This window comes from Dermacentor silvarum, unplaced genomic scaffold (assembly GCF_013339745.2).
Source record: "Dermacentor silvarum isolate Dsil-2018 unplaced genomic scaffold, BIME_Dsil_1.4 Seq692, whole genome shotgun sequence".
NCBI classification, from domain to species: domain Eukaryota; kingdom Metazoa; phylum Arthropoda; class Arachnida; order Ixodida; family Ixodidae; genus Dermacentor; species Dermacentor silvarum.
Genome location: NW_023606638.1, coordinates 155,476 through 177,525, shown reverse-complemented (window position 1 = coordinate 177,525; position 22,050 = coordinate 155,476). Strand labels below are relative to the sequence as shown.

At 45.3% G+C, this 22,050-nt stretch overlaps 2 pseudogenes; one reads left to right on the top strand and one right to left on the bottom strand.

The window, feature by feature from the left end:
* LOC119435421 (surfeit locus protein 4 homolog) overlaps nucleotides 1–22,050 on the bottom strand; it is an 87,816-nt pseudogene that overhangs the window by 15,865 nt on the left and 49,901 nt on the right.
* Nucleotides 6,125–6,304, top strand: LOC119435424 (U2 spliceosomal RNA; annotated as a pseudogene).

The following is a 22,050-nucleotide window of genomic DNA, read 5'->3' as shown; positions in this document are numbered from 1 at the left end:
GGTTGTTCGAGAGAGCAGCTTGAGGAGGTTCATGGTTCAGGCACTTTCTTTAAGATTTTAAGTGGGGAACAAAGTTAAGTTTTTGTGTCCAGGAAACACCTCAAAATTTGTGTTCAAGGCTGACAGTAAGTCTTTCTCCATTAAGGTTAATATGTCGTTCTGGTACTACACCTCTCTTGTTTGATGAGAACAGGACACATGTGCTTTTTTGAGGGTTCAGTCTAACACGTTCTCGTCCGCCACTTTGAGAATCTATTCAAGCCAAGCTGTAGCTGCTTCTCGCAAATACTAAGATTACACGACCTGAACCCTATCTGTACATCGTCCACATAGACGGAGTAAAAGAGTGTGCGAGGTTATGGTGTGTAGGGAGTTCATTTTAACAATAAATAGCGTACAGCTCAGTACTCCACCCTGCGGTACACCGGTCTCCTGTATGAATGGTCGAGAGTGCACGTTGCCAACTCTAACACGAAATGTCCAGTCAGAGAGATAACTTTCAATTATTCTCAGCAAGTTGCCGCGAATTGTAGAAAGATCCCGAAGCGCCACGTAGTATCATACGCCTTCACCATGTCAAGAAAGACTGATAATACAAGCTGTTTGTGGACATAGGCATCCCTGATGTACATTTCCATGTGCAGAAGCTAATCTGTCGTTGATCTACCCTCTCTGAAACCATAATATGGGTCTAATTTCTTGTTTATTTCTAGATAGTGGACCAGGCGCCTGTTTACCATCTTCTCAAAAAGTTTGCATAAGCAGCTCGTCAATGCTATAGGCCTATAACTATTAGCCAAAGAAGAGTCCTTACCCTGTTTCAAAATGGGAATTACGATGGCCTCTTTCCAAGCAGAGGGAATGTGGCCGGAAGACCAGATAGAATTGTAGAGACAAGAAGGGTTTTTTGTGTTTCATACGGCAAGTGTTTCAGCATTTCTATAGGATGCGGTCAGAACCTGGGGCAGATCTGTTACAGCTGTTTAGTGCTGCCTGAAGCTCTGCCATGCAAAAAGGTCTATTGTATGCCTCACATCTTGTGCCTTTCCGTTCTATGGTTGTCCTTCTATTTGCCTTTTGTACCTCTGGAATGTTTCAGAGTAGTGCGACGAGCTGGACATCTGTTCGAAATGTGCGCCGAGAAAGTTCGCCTGATCTTCCATGCTGTCGCCCTGAGTATTCACCAAAGGCAGCGAGTAAGGCTGTCGACCCTTTATTCTTCACTCTATTCCAGACCTTTGTTCATCAGTGTAAGAGTTAATGTCCGATGCATACTTTCTCCAACTCTCTCTTCTAGCTTGTCGCCGCGTTCTCCGAGCCTGGGATTTGACCTGCTTGAAATTAACTAGATTTTCTGCCGTCGGAGAATCCCGAAGTAAACCCCATGCCTTGTTCTGCTTCTTACGCGCTATTCGACACTCATTGTTCCACCATGGAACATGGCGTTTTGTGGACAATCCACTTGTTACAGGGATACATTTGGAGGAGGTGTCAAGGAGAAAAACCGTAAAATATTTAACTGCAACGTCTATGATTAAAGCACACATGTCGTCCAGGATAAACAAGCAAGATTTTAGAACTTTTCCAGTCGGCTGAGTCAGTTTTCCAGCGAGGGAATTCTGGAGGACATTCATTAGACTTTGGTATGCATACAACTACCGGGAAATGGTCACTCCCGTAAGGGTTTTTAATAACTTTCCATTTAAAGTAAGGTAGAAGAGTAGGAGATGCAATACTACGGTCTATTGAGGAGTATGTTTTGTTTGCCAGATTATAATATGTGGGCTCTTTCCCATTCAAAAGACATGCATCTGAAGAAAAAGGAACTGTTCAATCAAGCGACCTCTCGCATTGCAGCATGAGTCGCCCCATAGGTTGCTGTGTGCATTTAAATCTCCAAGCACAAGATACGGTTCAGGTAGCTGATCTATTAATGTTTGGAATTCTTGTTTATGGAGCTGATAGTGCGGGGGTATGTACAAAGAGCAGATGGTAATAAGCTTGTTTAGAAGCACAACTCGAACGGCCACTGCCTCTAGGGGCGCTTGAAGTTGTAGATGTTGACACACTATACCTTTGTGGAGTATAATGGCTACACCACCAGATGATGCGATGGCATCATCACGGTCTTTAGGGAAAATAACATAATGACGAAGAAAGTTAGGGTGTTTGGATTTAAGATGGGTTTCCTGTACACACAACACTTTTGGATTGTGCTGGTAAAGAAGTTCTTGGATTGTCGAGGTTCCTAAGAAGGCCTCTGACGTTCCATTGCATAATTTGTGTGTCCATAACGAAGTTAAATTGGTGCTGTGTGTATGAAAAAGAATGTGTTTTAGCCTACAGAGCCGTTTGCGGCTCTGTAATTTTGGTTTTGTCTTTTCTAGAGTGGTCCAAAGAATTTGGCCGCTCTTTAGGTGCTGGTTGCACAACCTTGCTTGGGGTAGTGTCCATAGCCTCTTGTGAAGTGCTGGACACTCGCTCTAACGAGCGATGTGTACGTCGTGTAGCCTTCGCCTCGAGGGACGAAGGCTGTGGTCTCACCAGCCCGGAGGCCGATGGATCCTCCTTAGCCTCTGAGCTGCGATGGCTGCTGCCAGCGCTAGTAGAGGCCTCTGGTGTGGCCCATTTCGAGGGAGGCAGGGCAGCCTCCGCTGCTCCCACCATGGGGGCGGGTGGCAGTCGCCTCAATACGCTGCGCGTGCCTTGGGCGACCGCCGGGGTCCGTCGAGGTGCTGCCCCCTGTTGCACCACTTTGGCAAAAGAAGTTTTCGTCGAAAATGCAGGTGAAAGACGCTGTCGTGCTTCCCGAAACTGATATTCTCTTTGACTTTGATAGTAATGATCTCCTTTTCTTTCTTCCAGGCTGCACAAGATCTGGAATATTCAGGGTGGCTACCATCGCAGTTCGCGCAATGGGCCTCAGCAGTACAGTCATCAGCAGAGTGATCTTTTGTAGCGCATTTCGCACAAGTTAAACGTCCTCGGCAGCTTTGAGAGGCACGGCCAAACCTCTGACACTTGTACAGCGTCGTGGATTTGGAATGCAAGGTCTTACACGCAGTTTGAAGTAGCCTGTTTCTATTGCATCCGGGAGTGTACTAGAGCCAAAAGTAAGTACTATGTGTTTGGTTGGTAGTTCTTTGTTATCGCGCCTAATTTTTATGCGTTGTAAATTTATAACATTTTCTTCTTTCCATCCATTTAGGAATTCTTCATCAGTCAAATCCATGAGGTCGTCGTCTGAAACCACACCCTTGATGGTGTTCATTGTTCGGTGTGCACTAACAGATATGGTTTTATCGCCAAGTGCCACCAGGTTTGTTAGCTTTTCGCACTGCATCTTGTCGTTTACTTCAATCAGAAGGTCCCCTTGCCATCTTGGTGGCTTTGTAGCCACTTCCAATTACCTCCGCAAGACATTTTGACACCAAGAAGGGTGAAATGTTTGTTGCTTTTTTCAGTGTTTTCACAGTGAATCACATGATACTTAGGGAATGTGTCTCGTTTCTTCAGAAGGAATTCAAAGGTTGCATCGGTGCGCCCCTTTTCGGGGGACGATCAGGTGAGAAGGGTTTCGAGGGTCCCATGGAATGAGTTGTTTGTTCGGTATCAATGCCAGTCACCCACCACCGAGCCCAACGAGGGGACACGGCAGAGATTGTTGTGAAGCAAGCCCTGCCATGCCAACTGTACATTGTTACTATAACAACATATGTCATAATCAAGGTAGATCATAGCACACAAGGTTAACCCTTGCTGCCAGGAATGTTGGAAGTAAATGGAAGAGAGAAGAAGACAGGAAAGATTGAAAGTGATAGGGAAAGGCGAAGATTGGAGAGAGAGAGACAGGAAAAGGCAACTACGATTTCTCCCGGGTGGGTCAGTCGGGGGTGCCGTCTACGTGAAGCGGAGGCCAAAGAGGTGTGTTGCCTCCGCCGAGGGGCCATGAAGGTCCAAACACCCGGCTTCGGCTCAACCCCCAGGATCCCCTTTTCCCCGGACACGGCTAAGCCACGTACGGTTAAACGCGGGAGGGGCCCTCATGTGCTCGGGTCTGTGGTGTCGCCACACACCAAACGCCTGCTTACGCAGAATTTTACAAAAATAAATTTTCAAATGAGTTCATTATTTTGAATGCCCTGTTACCATACTGCCAGTGCGACTACAACAGAGACAATCTTTGCCTTGAGTGGCGAGCGACGTTCCTTCCCTAGTCTTCCCATACGGAGCCGCTTCCTTTCTTGCTGCACGGCACATTTTTGGCTGCGGCATAGCGCGTTCCACGGACGATTTACCGAAGCAATGGTCGGCGACGTTACTAGGACTGCGTCGTACGTCGCATGTGTGGTTACCTAGACTCTCTGGCTGGGAGTGACGGTTCCTCGAGGGGGAGGACGTGCGGTGTTTGCCTTGAAATGTCAGCCGTGTTCGTGGCACGCAGCGCTTTAATGCTTCACAGACACGATCGTCAGTGCATCAAGTATGCGCTGCCTTGTTTATTCAAAATGGCCATACCTAGTGAGGGGCCCTTTAAAAAGCATGTCACTATTTTATTACAGCAACATTACTTATGCTTTACATTGCTTTTATACACTCACGTCAATTACTGCAACGGAACATATCAATTAGGTAATTGCAACTCATCCATTGTCAGGCTTTGAATCATCACTCACAGTGCATACTGTGCATCTGCCTCCCCTATTTCAGAGAGTTTTTTGTACAGACCAGCCTCATTTCATTTAACCTGGGCACTATGGCTTACCACTTAAATCACCACCCTAACATTGTGGTCATTATAGACACCGTACAGATAATTAATTTTAACACATCTAGACTTGCCAGTCAAATATATTCTTCCAAAGGCTTGTACTAATTATCGCAAGCAAACAATCTGATTCTCAGCCATGAACTTTTGGAATCACTTACAGTTCACATTCAAACTGCCAGATGCCAAACAGTTTCAAACAACTGCTAAAAAACACATAATTCGTATTATTCATTGTTGCATTCTGGTCCTTTTTCCACGTATCGATTTGGAGATACTTCTTCAATTAGCTTTTATGCACTCGTAATAATTATTTACGTTAACTACTTCGTTTATCTCCTATTCTAATTACGTTTTAAGAGTCATTAAAACAAAAGGTCCATTACAGTACTTTGTTCCGCGACCTCTTTCTGTATATTTCAATTAAGTCTTTACTTGAACATCACATCTGGTACATATGCTGGGGACACAACCAAAAGCCATTATTTGGCTTGAGAGAGTGTGCCATCCTCTGTACTATATTTGACATCAATAAACCGAAGCTGAACAAACATGTGACATTTGTTTGCAAAAAATAAACTTTTGTGTGTCCGACACTTCATTTGCGTGAAGACGGTACGGTTTTTACGGCATGCGGGGCCTAGGGTGGTAGCCGTATTTAGTTATTTATTCATATTGCCTCTACAGGACCCAAAGGAGCATTGTGTAGGGGAGGGAGTTGCAAAAAATACCGACAATGAAGGCATAAAAAGGAATGCAATACAGAAAAATACATGAAATGCAAAAATTGTTCACACAAGCAAGGAATCAAAGTATATATTGGAAGAAAAACAAACAGTATGCAAGTGCAGAACAAATAAAACTGAAATAAGCATCGTTATACAAAATCAAAATGACATATGAAGTTGCAATGGTTGATGAAATTTAACAGATCGCTCATCGACACAATATTGCTAGAAAGATTATTCCATAGTGCTATGATGCGTGGCAATGCTAAATCATTGAAAGTCTGTGTGTGGCCAAAAATGTGCTTGAAACTGAGATGATCATGAAGTCGACCGAATGTGCGCAAAGGAATTTCAGGCGAGAGGCAACTAGACCATGAACTGCCCGCTCATAATCAGCAGTCTCCGTCCGCCGCCGCGCCCAATCCCTTTTCTGTTCACGCTGTCGTTCTTGGTAGACACGCTGTTCTTCTTCAGACTGTGCAACACGCGGCCTACCCATTTAGCAGTCCGAGCAGAACTGAGGAAAGAAGCCTACAGAGCATGACGTCAGGAGACAGAAGACACTCGAGATTGGTAGGCACTGTTTGAATACACGGGATGGCATACACGTGTATGGTGCAACATAGACATGGCCGACGCGGGTCAAAGTGTAGTATCTGTTCTTATCAGCTTAATATCTGATATGGGTTGTATTTGCACCCAAGATATTAAACTTATTTTTGCAAGTTAGCGGAGTGCTTGAAGCCTGCTTCACCTCCGCCGCGGATCGGCCTGGTATTGCAATATCTTCGAGATCGACCCAACACCAGCAGCCCAACACCATAGCCACCGAGTTCCATTCAGTTTATTTTCCTTAAAGTATTACATTGCAAAATCAAGGACTAACTTCCCTCGCAACAAAAAGGAACAATGAAGTTTATGTGACAGACACGAATTCGTGAATACTTTCTTTCATAGGCTGTCACCGATTACTATAGGCTCGGAAACAGCACCCAATCTGCCTAGTGTCCTACATGTAGGACGCTGCTGTTTCAAATGTGACAAAGTTTTGAATACAGAGCATAGATATTCTGTTGTATGTGCATTTTGCCCCTCATGAAAAGGTAATGACATTCTCGGCAGCAATCAACTATATTTGAATCAATTTTGGTAACTACCTGCCTCGAGATGGCGTCCTTCTTGAAGTGCAATTGAAATGCAAATGATAGGGCACTGCTTGCAGTAAACAGGGAAATTTGGATGCCAGCAATGAATTTTGCGGTCACAACCGAGAAGTGCACCAAGCAGGCCGCTAAGGCATTTTTATGCGTGAAGGGATACATTTTAGCGCCCAAAAAGATTCCGGATCCATATAAGAGCACTTGCAGCTCCACCTAAAAATTTGCAAACGGCTATAAGGGATGAAGACGGTAACATCTACGAAGGAGACATGCTGTGGTAGATCAGAGATGTTATTAGGGATAACTTCAGCACAAAAAAAAAAGAAAAAAAAACATAGTTCAGACTCAAACAGATCCAGCAGCCAGAGAAAGAGAAGCCGAGAGATCAAAATTAGCACACTGAGAAGTGTACTTGTTTATCTTTCTCGGATGACTGCATTTCACCACATAACAAAAAACAAAAACAAAAATAAAAATTAAATTATGGGTTTTACGTGCCAAAACGACCATCTGATTATGAGGCACGCCATAGTGGGGGGCTCCGGATTAATTTGGACCACCTGGGGTTCTTTAACGTGCACCTAAATCTAAGCACACGGGTGTTTCCTGCATTTTGCCCCCATCGAAATGCGGCCGCCGTGGTCGGGATTCGATCCCGCGACCTTGTGCTCAGCAGCCCAACACCATCTAACAGCAGCCTTCACCGCCTAACAAATGTTATCGCTCAGCGCAGGATGCGTCTGCATGTATCGGAAGTTTCTCGAATGTTATCGATGGTTCTATCCGCTGTCTGTTGTCACCGAGTCCTGTGTAATCTGATTGCATGATTGCGCGACATGAATTGTGTAGTACTTTCTGGAAGACACGTGGGCACCAGCAATTACTCTGGAAACTTCGATGACTCATGTATAAAAGCCGATGCGCTTGACCCGCAGACCAGATTTTCGCCGACTGCCGACTGTGTTCGCCGCTACTGTTGTTTTGAGTGTAGCCTAGTCTTGTGGGCACAAGTTTGTCCAATAAAAAGCTAATTTCGTCATCCACAGTATTTCTGCTGTTCTTCATCATCAATAGAAACTTTTGCTCGAAAAAAGCAGAAGAAAATGGCCCTAAAAACACGGCAGCAGGACCCGATGAAATCCCAATACAGCTAATCAAAAAGCCTGGTCTAAAGAGCAAGGCACTACTGACTAATGCCACAGAGCAAGTAATTAGAACGAGGAAAATTCTGGTTGGATGGCTTGAAAGCAAGATGAACCTCATCTACAAAGGCAAAGGAGATAAGACAGGCCAGTTACCGAAACATCGGCGATATTGGTAGCGAGAACTTATGGAGTCATCTACCAGAAGCTCCTCGCTTGCGTATTGAGAGAGATAACGTGATGCGCTCCTCACAGGTTTTGCTGTCGGCGCTCAATAAGAACACCATGCGGGAGCCCTCCTGGACATTTCTGTATGTACTCTCGAAACGAGGGAAGCTTTTTACTGTCGAAACAATAATCCTGGGCAAACAGGAAGCACAGAATGGTTTACTCTTTACCGAACACGTACAGTGAGCACTCGCTGTGCGTGATGCGGTCACCCTAACCGTTTTCTTGCGTTTGTTATAGTGAGCTGCCTGTATCACCAAATGAACAGAATAAGGCTTGACTGCAGCGATCGCATGGGTTAGCAGCGACTGACTGCGCACAATGTTTCGCTTTCACTGCGAGCACGTTTTCGCACCGTGCTGTGAGCTGTAGGCCGCAGCAAGTGATCATTTCACAGTACACATACCATCAGAGCTGTTGAAAATTAATTTCGTTAAACTGGGTCTTCGACGCCTACAGCGACTTGTGATGTGCCGTCGCAACGATTAAAAAAAAAAAAATTCCTAAATCATTGGATGTTTCAATATCTTTCTTTCTCAAGTTGCGTCACACTATATGCTTATCGGCCTTCTCGATGAGCAATTGCATCCTAAGCCAGTGCATTCATTATTTGGTGCTAACACAAAAATGAGCATACGGCATGCCTTTTTTTTAATAGGCTTCTTACCTTTCTAGCTAACTTCCCAGTCAACAAGTTGATAGACTTGGTGACATTAGCTGGGCAGCGCGTGCAGGCAAGCTTCTCAGTGCGCGCTTTCTGCTACTCACCGTGAACATGCCAGCTCCGTAGCAGAAATCTTCCTCGGGGAAGTGCTTGGCCTTCTTGCGCTGCGGGTATGTGTGAAGGCTGACACCGACCACCATGAAGGCAGCCCTATTATAGTGCTTTCAAGTGAAGCAGACACCTGAAGCAGGAAAACCGCTTGAGTGGAACCAAAGCGCAGGTGGAACTTTCAGCTCGGTGCTTCCGACGCAGCTGCTGTGTACATGTGATCCCTCACACTACGCCAGCTTTTCCAGTGGTGGAGCTCGCCCCCAATAAAGAGAAGTGGGTGCAGAAAAATCATGTAATGGGGGAATTACAGAATGGGTTCCGGCGGATGCTTCGAGGATAATATGTTTGTACGAGGGCGATTCATAAAGTAATGCCTCCAAGCCCACTAAATTGCCAATACTGCAAACATTTTCAACTCTTTATCATTAATGCAATGATGTTTAAGCTTGCCTCCCCACCTTCCTATCTCTTCTCCTTCCAGAGTAATTGAGCAATCTATGGCATCCAGTGGTGATGTCCGGTTGGAACAGTGGGCTGTAATTGAATTTCCGACTGCGGAAGACTGTAGCTTTTGTGAAGATTTGATGCGGCTCGATTTTGGTCTTTCAGAATCCTTGCCCACCTCCGCAGTGCTGATGTCAACACAGGCATCGCCATAAACTGCAGTCAGACGACGATGAATGTTGATGGGCGCACAACCTTCTGCAATGAGAAATTCAATTACAGCCCACTGTTCCAACCGGACGTCCCCATTGGATGCCATGGATTGCTCGATTACTCTGGAACGAAAAGAGATAGGAAGGTGAGGCAAGTGACATTCTATAGCTTAAACATCAGTGCATAAAGAGTTCAAAATGTTTGCAGTACTATTGGCAAAGTAGTGGGCTTGGAGGCATTACTTTCTGAATCACCCTCGAACTAACTCGGTGCATAGAGATTTCAGTAGCTCAGAATAGACCTTTATGGACAGCATTTCTAGATATTAAGGGAGCCTACAACATAGATAGGGAATTCTTATGGGATATTCTCAAGCACGAAGACATAGATGACAATTTCGTGGAGCTGCTGAGGAATATATATAGAGACAACCGAGTAAAATTGTAAAGGAAGGCCGGAAACGCAATGAAGTGGCTGAAATTCACCAACATACCTGCCAACCTCAAGACTTTCAAATTCGTAAACTCGCGACCGGGGGGGGGGGGGGGGGGTGCACGGGAATTCTGCCGAGGAGTACGACTTCAAACACACTTGGAAGTACTGATAGTATCTAGTACTGACGAGGCTTCGAGCACGCCATCACACTTCGCAGCCTCTACGGCTACAAAACACCGGAGTGCCGAGTCGCACTGCGCCCGATGCAGTAGCACGTCGCACAAAAAAAAAGCGAGGCCCACAAAACAGGTCATACAGTAAAAGTTCGTTAATTCGGATTTCACGGGACCGAAACAAATGTCCGAATTAACCGAATGTCGAATTATCGAGGGTATCAAGAAAACAATAAACAAATGCTTACTACGTCAACACGCTCTTATTTGCAGTATGAATCAGCAAATTCTGTTTCTATTTTGCATAAACGCAATGCGGAAGCTGCAATTCTCGTCATCTCGCGACTGATTAGAGCTCGCAGCGGCGAAGGTTTCGCGACTTCCTTCACATTGCGGCCGCGGCGCGCGTCTTCATCTGAGACGGGCTTTTCACTAGCGCGCGCACATCCCGTTTATTTTTTCGCCAATGTCGCCGGTCGCCGCCCATCGCGATGTAGACGGTGCGCCTCTTCCTCTTCACAACCGCAATCTCTCTCTCTTCATCCTCGACAGCTTTACACTGAGTAAAAACGAAACTATTGCTTACTGCAACCGCTGTCAACGTGATCATGCACGACGACCTTGCGGTTCTGAAGGCGCGCGGCCGACGCACGCATAGTCAAACCGAAACTACCGTTTGCTGCAACTGCGGACGAAACCGCTGTCGATATCGACGCGATCATGCATGGCGACTACCGAGTTATGAAGGCACGCGGCCGACGTGCGTACCGAGTCAAAACGAAACTACTGGGGCCGTATTCTGAAACGTTCGCCTAGGCGACATCGGCGTGCGCGCTAATTGGCTGGTTGAAGAAAATTGAATGACGTCCGCCTCAACCACCCAATCAGCTCATCCAATTTCGCTAAAACAGCCAATCAGCGCACGCCTGAAAGCGAAAAAAGAAATTTCGCCTAGGCGAACGTTTCAGAATACGGCCCCTGTTTGCCACAACCGCAGCGGACGGAATCGCGGCAGCTATCAAGACGATCATGGTTGGTAACTACGCAGTCATGAAGGCACGCAGCCAACGCGGTGCTATGTGCGGCGGTAAACGCAAGCTAGGCACGAATAGGAACAAATAGGCACGAAGCCTTCCGGCGTTGTTGTCATTCCAGTACTCCGTCGCTTCGTTTCGGTGGACGCTAACGTTGTTTTGGCGCGGTCCATTCATGTTTCGGAGGGTGGCGTGGCTTAGAGCTATGGGCGCGGGCCATTCGTGTTCGGAGGGGCGGAAGGGCAACGGGACAGAGGCGCGCGAGGCTGGCGATGCGGAGAAGGATGGAAAACAACGCGCGGCGGCGTGGAATGGCTCAAATTTCTTTTCTTTCTTTTTTTTTTCTCTTTTTTTTTGTCTTTTCAAGGAGTTCGTATTCCATTCCCTGACGGCACGGACACTGAGTGAAACTAGAGTGTACTAGTGAAAACGAAACTACTTTTTACCGCAACCGCTGCGGATGAAACCGCGGCCGCTATCAACGCGATCACGGATGGCGACTACGCAGTTTTGAAGGCACGCGGCCAATGCGGTGCTATGCGCGCCGGCAAACGCAAGAATGAAAGCTTTAAAGGCTCAAATAGGCACGAACGTCCTGGCGTTTGCTGTCATTCCCGTACGATTTGAACTCCGTCGCTTCGTTTCGGTGGACGCTAATGCCGTTATGGTAGAGTACACTCTAGTTTAGCTCGTTTGCGTCGCACATTTGCGGCGCTCCGCGCTCGCCGAGCACCAAGAATTGTCCGAATTAACCGATGTGCGGCCAATACGTCCGAATTAACGAGAGTTTCATTGCATTAAATAATGCAAACGCCTGCCGGGACCAAAGGACGTGTCCGAATTAACGAGCTTTTACTGTACTCGCGAAAAAAGCCTAGCGTCGCGAAAAAAGCCTAGCGGAGGTGACAGGCAAGACGACTAGCCCAGCCTCCCATACCGAACTGTGCCTGCCGCATCGACCCGAAATCGCCGTCGTCTCTGGCGCCACTTACGTACAGGCGGACCTCTATGTTGAGAGTAACGACAACCTGACTTCCAGCCGTCGTCAGGTACTCCAACAATCCGATGACGAAGGCAACGTCACAGATTGAAAAATCTCCTTACTCTGCAGACAATAAAGATTACGGCGCGCATACCTCCATCTCTGCACCCCTACGTAAGTGGCGCCCCTACCCACCAGCAACGGTGTGAATTTATTAAAAATTTTAAAAACTATTTCGCGAATATAACCACTTTTCCGTAAAAATTGAGCCGACATTCGTAAAATCGTAAGACGTGTCCAAATTCGTACATTTTACGGAAAATTCGGAAGAGTTGGCAGGTATGCACCAAGGACAGAAGCAAGGATGTCCTCCGTCTCCATTGTTGTTCACGCTTTATGTTAAGGGCATAGAAAATGGCTGGAAAACAGTCAATTATGGTTTCATTTATCACACATGCGCAATGGCCAAATGTGGTGCAACAGAAGGTCCCTGGAGAAGGTCCATGAAGGTATGCGGACGACATAGTGCTACTAGCGGACAATGCAAGAGACTTACAGAGACTTGCGAATCTGGCAACGCAGTAACAAATCCAGGCCCCAAGTTCAGCACAGAGAAATCAGGAATTATGATCTTTAATGAAGAGACGAGTAATTACGTGGTGTCAATTCAATAGCAAGTCATACCCATAGTCAAGCGATATAAGTAACTCGGCAAATACATAAACGAAGGAAAGGCTTACTCAAGCACCCATCAAGCTAATCTGAAAATAAAGGGAAGCAAATGCACCAATTGAAACAGAGCACCTTGGGGCCACAATAAATATGAGGTGGTGCGTGGAATCTGGAAAGGAGTATGGTACAAGCTCTAACATTCGTAAATGCCATTCTGTGCTTAAGATAAGATAGCTTGTCGAAGTTGGAAGTTAACCAAAGATCGGTAGGCCAGTTGGCTTTGGGAGCCCACGCTAAAACAGCAAATGAGGCAGTGGAGGGTGACATGGGTAGGGCCTCTTTTGATGTCAGAGAAGTGCAGAGCAAAACTAATTTTGAAGAAAGCCTCGGACAATGGATCAAAATCAATGGGTGGCTAGTGCACAAGTATCTGTACTGAAAAGCACAGACACAGAATGGAGGCAGTAGTTAAGAAATTTGGCAACCAAGTACGGGGTAATAGAAAGTGTAAATAGACAACCAGAAGTCATCAGAAAGAAAGTTGGAGAAACAGAGACTGCGAATAGGATGCAAGGAATGGAAACAAAAAAAGACCATGGAGAAGCACAAGAAAGAGAAGAAAGAAATTAGAATGGAAAATCTGTACGAACACAAAGGGCAGTGCTTGCTATGCGAGGCTCAAGCTGGTTAAGCACAAAAAACATAGCGGTGCAAATTCTCGCAACAAGATGAGGCATGTGTATGGCGCAAAGACACTCAGCACATCCTAATGGAATGTGAAGAGATTTACCCGGTCAGACCCATATGTAATGTACACCTTCCAGAAGCGCTTGGGTTTAAAGTGGACAGAAGCATGAACTGGTGAGCAGTCGAGATAAGCAAGAGATGTTTAGAGTATTGGTGGAGATAAAAAGCAAGGAAGAGATTGATACGACTGGATCTGTTACAGGCATAGGTAGACAGAGAAGATTTGGGAGAAAAAGGTTAAAGAGGTGTATTCAAAAATGCTAGAATGAAAAGCATGTATAGCATACCTATTAACTCAAGCAGGCTATGGGTTACCACCCAGTTTCAAAGGAAATGCCAATAAATCATCAGGATGCGGTAAAGCATATATAGGCCAACTGGCAGGTGCCTAAATGAAAGAATGAAAGAGCACTATCATATTGTGAACTCAGCCATTTCTGGGCATTTGGAAACACTGCCAAGATTATGGATGCATACCACATTTTGACAGTGCTTAGCCGCTCCTGTGACAAGATGACTAGATTAAAAGTTGAAGCAGCAGATACAGATAAACTGGACGGTGCGTAAGCATGGCATCCCTAACGCTGACTGAAAAAGAGAAAATGCTTCTTGGTTGTGTGTGTTTAGATGACTAAGCAGTTATGATTAAGTGGCCAACATGGGCTCGTGATTGTTGTATGTTTATTTTCGTGTGTGGTGTGTATGCACATATTTCGTACACTCCCAAAAATAAAAGCAGGTGCAAGTCAGTGCATGTGTGTCGCCTTCTCGTCTTGTCTTCGTGCTGATTCGTTCACCATAGAACCAACTCAAACTCAAACTATCCTCATTCTATATATATATCCTAACGTTCTGCTCATCAGGTAACCACGAATCACCTTTGAACTATTGTCCGATTTCCATAACCTTGCAAAATCATGGAACACGCATATACTCGCACGTAATAGATTTTCTAGATAGCATAACTTTTTCCATTAATTACAGTATGGTTTCCGCAATGGCTGTCATGTGGCAATCAATTAGCTACCTTCATGATCACCTACATTCAAACCTAGATAGATATCCCACACTCAAACGGATTATCATTTTCTTGATTTTGCAAGGGTGTTTGATAAGGGTAGCCCATCAATGCTTAATATGAAAACTTTTTAGTTGAACTTGCACCCAGACGTCTTAATATGGATAAAGGAATTTCTTAGTGAAACTGCTCACAGACCATCAGTATCAGGAGCTCATCATTATTTCACAAGTTCCACAACAGTTCACTATGCCATGCACCTGAAATTCTACTACCATCTTCACACATACACAGGCCATCTAGTAATGTCGCTGCCTGTGCTGTTGCCTTCTTTTCCGCGCACAGCAGCAGAATGGAACGGCCTTCACCTAACACATCGCTGCCATGACCACTTCATCAGCCTTCATGGACAAAATAACATTTTGGACAACCTTCAATTCAATTTCTTGCATTCCCTCCCGTTAGCAATACCCTGCAAGGGTTTTTGAAGGAAGTAAAATGACAATGAAACTTTACTGAGTGCCCTCCGATATTAAAGGGCCCCTCACCAGGCCACATAGCACATTTTTGTTATTTCATTATTTCTCCTTAAGGGCCCAAAGGATTACATAAGGGGGGAATAAAGAGATGTAAACTTGAATTATTTGAGGAAAAAAATACACAGAATACAGTCAGTGAAGTAAGAAATACAAGTTAGAATACATTGAAGATATACAAAGTAAACAGTAGAAAAAATCGGAGCAGGCAGATATTAAGATGAGTTAGTCAGTGTAGGGAACAGCGGTTGTCTGAGGCTGTGTAGTGGATTCTTAGTTTTCCGCTGAATTCTTTGCGTTCGGTGTATGCCACTATATGTTCTGGGAGGGAATTCCACAGCATTCCACAGGGAAATTACTTGTACTTAGCAATAAGTAAGTACAAGTAATTTCCACTATGTTGTCCTTGTTTGTTGGCTTCTTATGATTAATAAAAATCGGGCCCCTCGGTTCCCTTTCTTCTCGTTCATGATGCAAGACTTGAGGTGATGAAGTGAGCAGGTCGGTTCTGGATTGATTCCACATGCGCAGTGCTTGTGAGGGATGCATATTCTAGTTTTGGACGAATGAACATTAGGTATGCCAGTTTTTTAACCTCTGGTGATGCATTACGGCATAAATAGTCCAGCATTCGTGAAGCATTGGAACAAATGTTCCAATGCTTCACGAACTTCTATGTGGCTTTTCCATGATAGCGATGATGTCATATGTATTCCAAGGTATTTGTATGCTTATGTGGTTTCAATAGAGACATTATTCATTGTGTAGCTGTTAGTAATGAGGGTGCACTTGTGAGTAAATGTAATTGACTTGCACTTTTTGAGATTTAGTGGCATATGCCATATGCTGGACCAGTCATCAATGATATGTAGGTCAAGTTATAAATGCAAGGAGTCTTCATAGGATTGTAAATGACACAGTCATCAGAAAATAGCCGTAGTTTTGTAGTAATGTTAGCCGGTAGGTTGTTAATATACCGGGTGTTTCACGTAACTTGAACCAAAGATTTAAAAAAACTGCAACTGAATGAAACCAACGGCATATGGTTTGACGTCATGTGGCGCTCCTTAGGGTATTTTTTATAGTGTGCTTAATTAGCTAATTAACAAAGATCAATTATGCAAAATTTATGACGTTCACTTTAGAGCCAAGTGCGCTTCGTTACGTTGTAGGCATTCCAAAACATCCAATCCAATTTTTGTGGCAATGCATACATGCTGCGTGGCGATTTTTTCCAGCAACCAAGAAAGCCCGCGAAATATGAAATAAAACCACGTGACTGCGCTCATGCGCTACCGTATTGCAGCGCTCTCAACCACGCTGAGCACGCAGCTCCATGCGCCGCGCACTTGAGCCAGAGCTCAAACGAGGAAGGAGCGGGCCAGCAGCGTTCGGTGATTGTCGGCATTCGACCGATGAGTAATAAAGGATGTGGGAGATGATAAACCACACGTCTTCTCAGAACTGAATGCAAGTGTTGTCCCAATTGGCTTCCAGTGGTTTCTTGCCGTGTGCCACTGTCAAAAATGCTGACGCACTGTGATGCGCATAGCAGTGGCCGCTCACTTCGCCACGGTCCGCACGCACGGTTCTTTCGCTTGAAGCACAGTTGAGAGGGCTGCAATACAGTAGAGCATGAGCGCAGTCACGTGGTTTTATTTCATATTTCGCGGGCTTTCTCTAAACGGCGGAAAAAAATCACCGCGCAGCATGTACGTTGCTCCAAAAAATTGGATCGGTCGTTTTGGAATGCCCTCTACAACGTAACGAAACGCACTTGGCCCTAAAGCGAACATTAAAAATGTTGCTTAATTGACCTTACTTCATTAACTAATTAAGCGCAATATCAAAAATACCCTAAGGAGTGCCACATGACGGCAAACCGTATGCCGTTGGTTTCATTCAGTTGCGGTTAACCACTTTTTTCATATCCTTGGTTCAAGTTACGTGAAACACATGAAAAACAACAGCGGTGATAACCAAGCGCCCTGGTAGAAGCGATGTCGGTTAGCGGCGAGCGATGGCTCAAGTTATTGCTATTAGCTTGCACCCATAGAGAAAGTGCTCAATCCATGAGATTCGAGAATTTACTAAGCAATAGAGAATTAATTACACGATCTAATGTGTCCGAAAAGTCTAAAAATATGGCGTCTACTTGTATGTCAAGGTCCATCTAATGTAAAAAGTCATGACTGAACTGGGCGACCTGACTTTCGCATGACAAAATTTTTCGAAAGCCGTGCTTTTTGGGGTAAAAGAAATTAATTGATTCTAGGTGAGTCGGTAAACTGGACGCTATTATGTGCTCCAGTAATTTAGACGAAACGCATGTCGGGGAAATCGGGCGGTAATTACCAACGTTAGTGCGGTCACTTGTTTTGAAACGGGATTATTTCCACTTTTCTCCAGTCGTTGGGGACATCACCCGAGTTTAATGATTGCGTAGATATTAAGTTCAAAATTTTTGGTTGATGGTGAAATAGTATTTTTGAAGAAGCTTGATGTTAATTTGGTCACAGCCAGCAGACGAAGATAGTTTGAGTCCATTAATTAAGTTATGTATACCCTGAATGGTAATGGTATTGCAGGCATTTAGTTTAAAAGGAAGTTTGGGGCGCTTTCAACGGAAGGGCTCAAGCTACAAAACATTGATGAAAAATAATTATTGAGGGCAGTAGCACACTGTTCATTTAATTGGCTCACCGTCGGCATTAACAAGATCTATGGTGTTGGTGTGTGATTTAGTGAACAGTAGACACCAGAATTTTTTAGGGTTTGATTGAAGTATTGAAAGTAGTTCGGATGAGTAAAATGTCTTTTGCGTCCTTTAATTCATTAAGATAGGTGGTAACATTCAGCTGGTACTTTTCCCATGTTTGTAGATTGTTATTGTATGATGCTGTTCTATATAGACGTTTTATCCTGTCCAAGAGAGATTTGAAACGTTCGGAAAACCGGGGGTTGTTGGAATCAGATTTAACAATTACTGTTGGAATGTATTTATTTTTTAAGTTGAGAAGCACGTTCTTGAATAACTCCCAGTTAGTATTTATGGTTCGAGTCAGATACAAGTGTTGAAAACAGTCGAAAAAAATTGCAAGTTGATGGTTAATAGGGTGAAAATTTCCTCTCTCGTAGTCTAACAATTAGTTATTCATAGGCGATCGCTTTTTGATTGGGAGTGAAATACAGATGTGCAGGAGAATATGGTCACTAATACCTGGTAATGTGTTGATTTCGGTATGCGCTGGAAGTTGTTACGTACTCTCTAAGAAGTTTTCTACCACAATAATTTTTCAAATTAGTTGATTAATAGCAGTGATAGAAACATTTGAAGTATATCACAGTCAATGTTATCAAAGCCTTGGTAAAATTGACGTAAATACTGAGCACAATCTCTGCCAAGCTAGAGAGAATATTTAGTGTACAGCGGTTTAGGGGGACCCTGCCTAAATGGTGGCCAGTAGCCCTGGTGGTGTCTTCGGCCAGCTGGATGACCCACAGTTGGTCTTTCGGGGCGAGCATCACAGTCACCCGCTACTCATCGTTATTATGCGGCCCTGTCGGGTTGCCCGAGGGCAAACAGAATGTGCGGCAGGTCCGCCCGTTCCTTAGATAATTCACGTCCGAATACTGGCCTGGGGGGCCAGGCTACCGCTTGTTGCTTAATTAATAAGTGTTGGGTGTGCGGGGAAATACCGGGCCTTTCTTCATTGTAATGACTCGTGATCTCCGGTAGCTAACCATGCGGCGGCCCCTCTTGACCCTAGTGGAGGCGGCTTGGTGTTATTGCAAACAGCGTGCCCAGGACTGGGGAGGTAGCGTGGGCCTAGCGGTCTGGAGGTTGACCAGCAGGAAGGGGCACAGGGCAGAGACGATCGACGTAACGAGTAACAAATGTTTAATTACATCACTACGGAGCGGTCAGCTCTACAAGCTTCCTGACGGAGAGTGACACTCACTCTTGCTTGTGCCGAAGGCTCAAGTCAGTTGGCGGGGGTGTCTGTTATAGTCTTTGAAATGCTCTCACTCAAGGGAGAGAGCGAACGCTCTCTACACCTGCGGCCGCTGCTCGGTACATGGAAGCCAGTCAACGGATTTTCTAACGGCCTCTGGCCCAGCAGAGGAAAAGGCACCGACATGCACACACAGAGACTGCCGGCATCTTCTTGCCGAGGAGGAAAAGGAGCGAATGTAGACATGAAGCTTAACTGCCCGCTCGCTAAAGGGAGACAGCACTGGCGAGCCTACGCAGACAATCCCCGCGTCACGGGCGCCGTGGAGGAGGCGAGAATGCGCCACACTGTTGCGGTCTCCTAGGTGCTTTTTGACCGTGGCTTTGGCGGTGCAACACAAATTGCTCATGACACAGGCCACTCTCGTAACAGCGTGTAAGTCATCGAGCCGTGGCGTGAGCTGCCTTGTTGCCTGGGAGGAAGGAGTGCGCAGGCACCCAGATGATTTGGACTGCCTGCTGGTCGCGAAAGTTAACGAGGATCCGTTGTGCTTCTGGCGAGATGTGCCCCCTCGTGAATTTGTGCACTGCGGCTTTGAAGTCGCTGATTACGTATTTGGCTAGTGTGGAAGCTATTGCTAATGCAATGACCGATTCCTTGGCTACTTTGGCGTTGTTTTGAATCGGGCCGCTTACTTTGGAGTCACCAACCACGTCTACTGCCACGATGGACATGTTGCAACATGTGAATTTTTATTAGTGATTTCTCCAATATTTCAAAATGTTTCAGTGTCCTAAAACGCTATATCACAGCTTTTGTGCACTCTCTGACTCTCTAGCATTCAGGAAAAAAAGAAATCAAGAGGATTGAATGAGTAACAGTGACAAAGTGCTGCTCCCAAAATTTTACACTTGGAAAAACCATTTTTTGAGAAAAATGCTAAAAGTTACAGAGTGTCCAAAAATGGCATTTTATGCTACAAAGCCAGGTAGTTTTCTTCTGAAGCAGCATTGAAGGCTCGTTTTGGAAGGAAAGCGAGCGGCAAACATACTCTTTCAAACAAGACCGAGATGGCCTGGTTGTAAAAGACTGTTTTGGAATAGCGAATGACACAAAATGGGTCATGTCAGCACTTTGATGGGCAAAACTGAACATTTGATTGGACAAATACAGTGCTTTCTTCCTCAATGCGTGTCATTTAAGGGATAAGAAAAATAATAAAAATGAAAACTAAAGTTTTGGTGAATTTTTTGTCTCCAGGACCCATGTGCCCTCTTGAAGGCACAATTTGCAGATAACTCCTCGTGGTGAAGCTCCCCCCTATTATGGTCACCATTTTGTGTTCTGGCTGTGTTCGTAATTCAGGCAATTCCTGCCGAGTCTGAATAATTCTTCGGCTACCCGGTCACTTTATATGCACCCTTGCCTTGTAATCGAATAAATACGTTATGTGTCTGCCTGTAGGGCTCTGTGTGTCTTTCAAATTGTGCTATCTTTTGGGCTTCTACGAGTTCTTTGAGTGTGTTGTGAATACCTAGGGCTGGGAGTTTCTCTTGCGCCCTGCGTATGGGAAGTCCTATTTGTATTCCCATCTAATGATGTCTTCGATTTTGATCTTCTCCGAGACCTCCGAGCTTCAGGTAGGGGGTTACGTACATCATGCAGCTAATAACGAAGGCCTGTAATAGGCGTACCAAGTTGGCCGCCTTCATGCCAGAGTGACGATTGGCTATCTTCGAGATGCCTCATTGTTTGTCAGGCACTGTTTTCTAGCATTTTAATTGCTTCCCCATTACACCCGCTTGCCGGTACGTCAAGTACTAGAACTCTGATGCTATCAACCATGGGTGCACTGCGTTAACCATGGGTGCACATCATGAGTTGCCATCTGCATTAAGTATAACATTTGGTTTGTCAGTAGACCTTTTGCAGCCCCTACATGTCGGGCGGTAGAGCAGCAACTCTGATTTCTGTAGGGTGTAAGATTGGGCTTGTTGGTAAAACATGCTTCAAGGTAGGTTGACAGCGCAAGGCCAGAGGGGACAGAAGAGAGAACAGAGCGCTGAACTTCCAACAGTTAATTTTTTTCCCCAGAAAGCATTGCTATTTATACTGTCATACAATGGCACACCAACCATGCGCAGACGCCACGACAAAAACCAGACAAAATTCAACGTGCCCCCATTGAACTTGCCTTGTCAAAGGTAAATCCAGATGGACCAACTCGTGATAGGCGAAAAATTGGAGTAATCCGTACTTGCATAGAATCGCGCATAATCTGAAAAAGGTCGCTGAGCGTGTAAATGTCAAAGTTGTGTTCTCTGCCCCGGAAAAACTAGGTAACCTATGCAAAATGACCGTCCCAGCATCGAGGCCCAAACGAGAGTGCTGTATCGATAACCAAAAGAAACCTATAGATTGTGCAAAGTCGTTTACCGGATTCTCCTGTCGTGTGGGAAAATTATATCGGACAGACGGACCGCTGCATAAATGAAAGGCTGAAGGAACGCAAGTACAATGTAGACCGCGCAAAACAGGGATGGCTTTCTGCGCATGTGGATGCAGGCCAAGATGAGAAAAATGGAGCATCGTCGCGAAACACGGAGACCGTGTTATACGGGTGATAATCGACGCGGAAGAAATTCTTCGTTTGAGGGATGGTTGCGTCAGTACCCCCTCTGTCGCTCTCACTGACAAGGAGATCAGATACCTCGGGCTATCACCACGCTGAATTTTGTGTGGTTTTTGTCGTGGCGTTTTGCGCATGGTTGGTGTGCCATTGTATGACGGTATAAATAGCGATGCTTTCTGGAAACAAAACTGTTGGAAGTTCAGCGCTCTGTTCTCTCTTCTGTCCCTCTGCTGGCCTTGCGCTGTCAACCTACCTAGATATTCTGATTTCTGTGGTGAACATTGCAGCGCTCTGTCCATCACATACTTTTCAACCTTAAGTATGGCTGCTTGTAAAATTTCTCTATTTGACCATTGCTGCCACCTGTTACCCACAGCGTGATGTCATCAGCGTACAGGCTATACTGT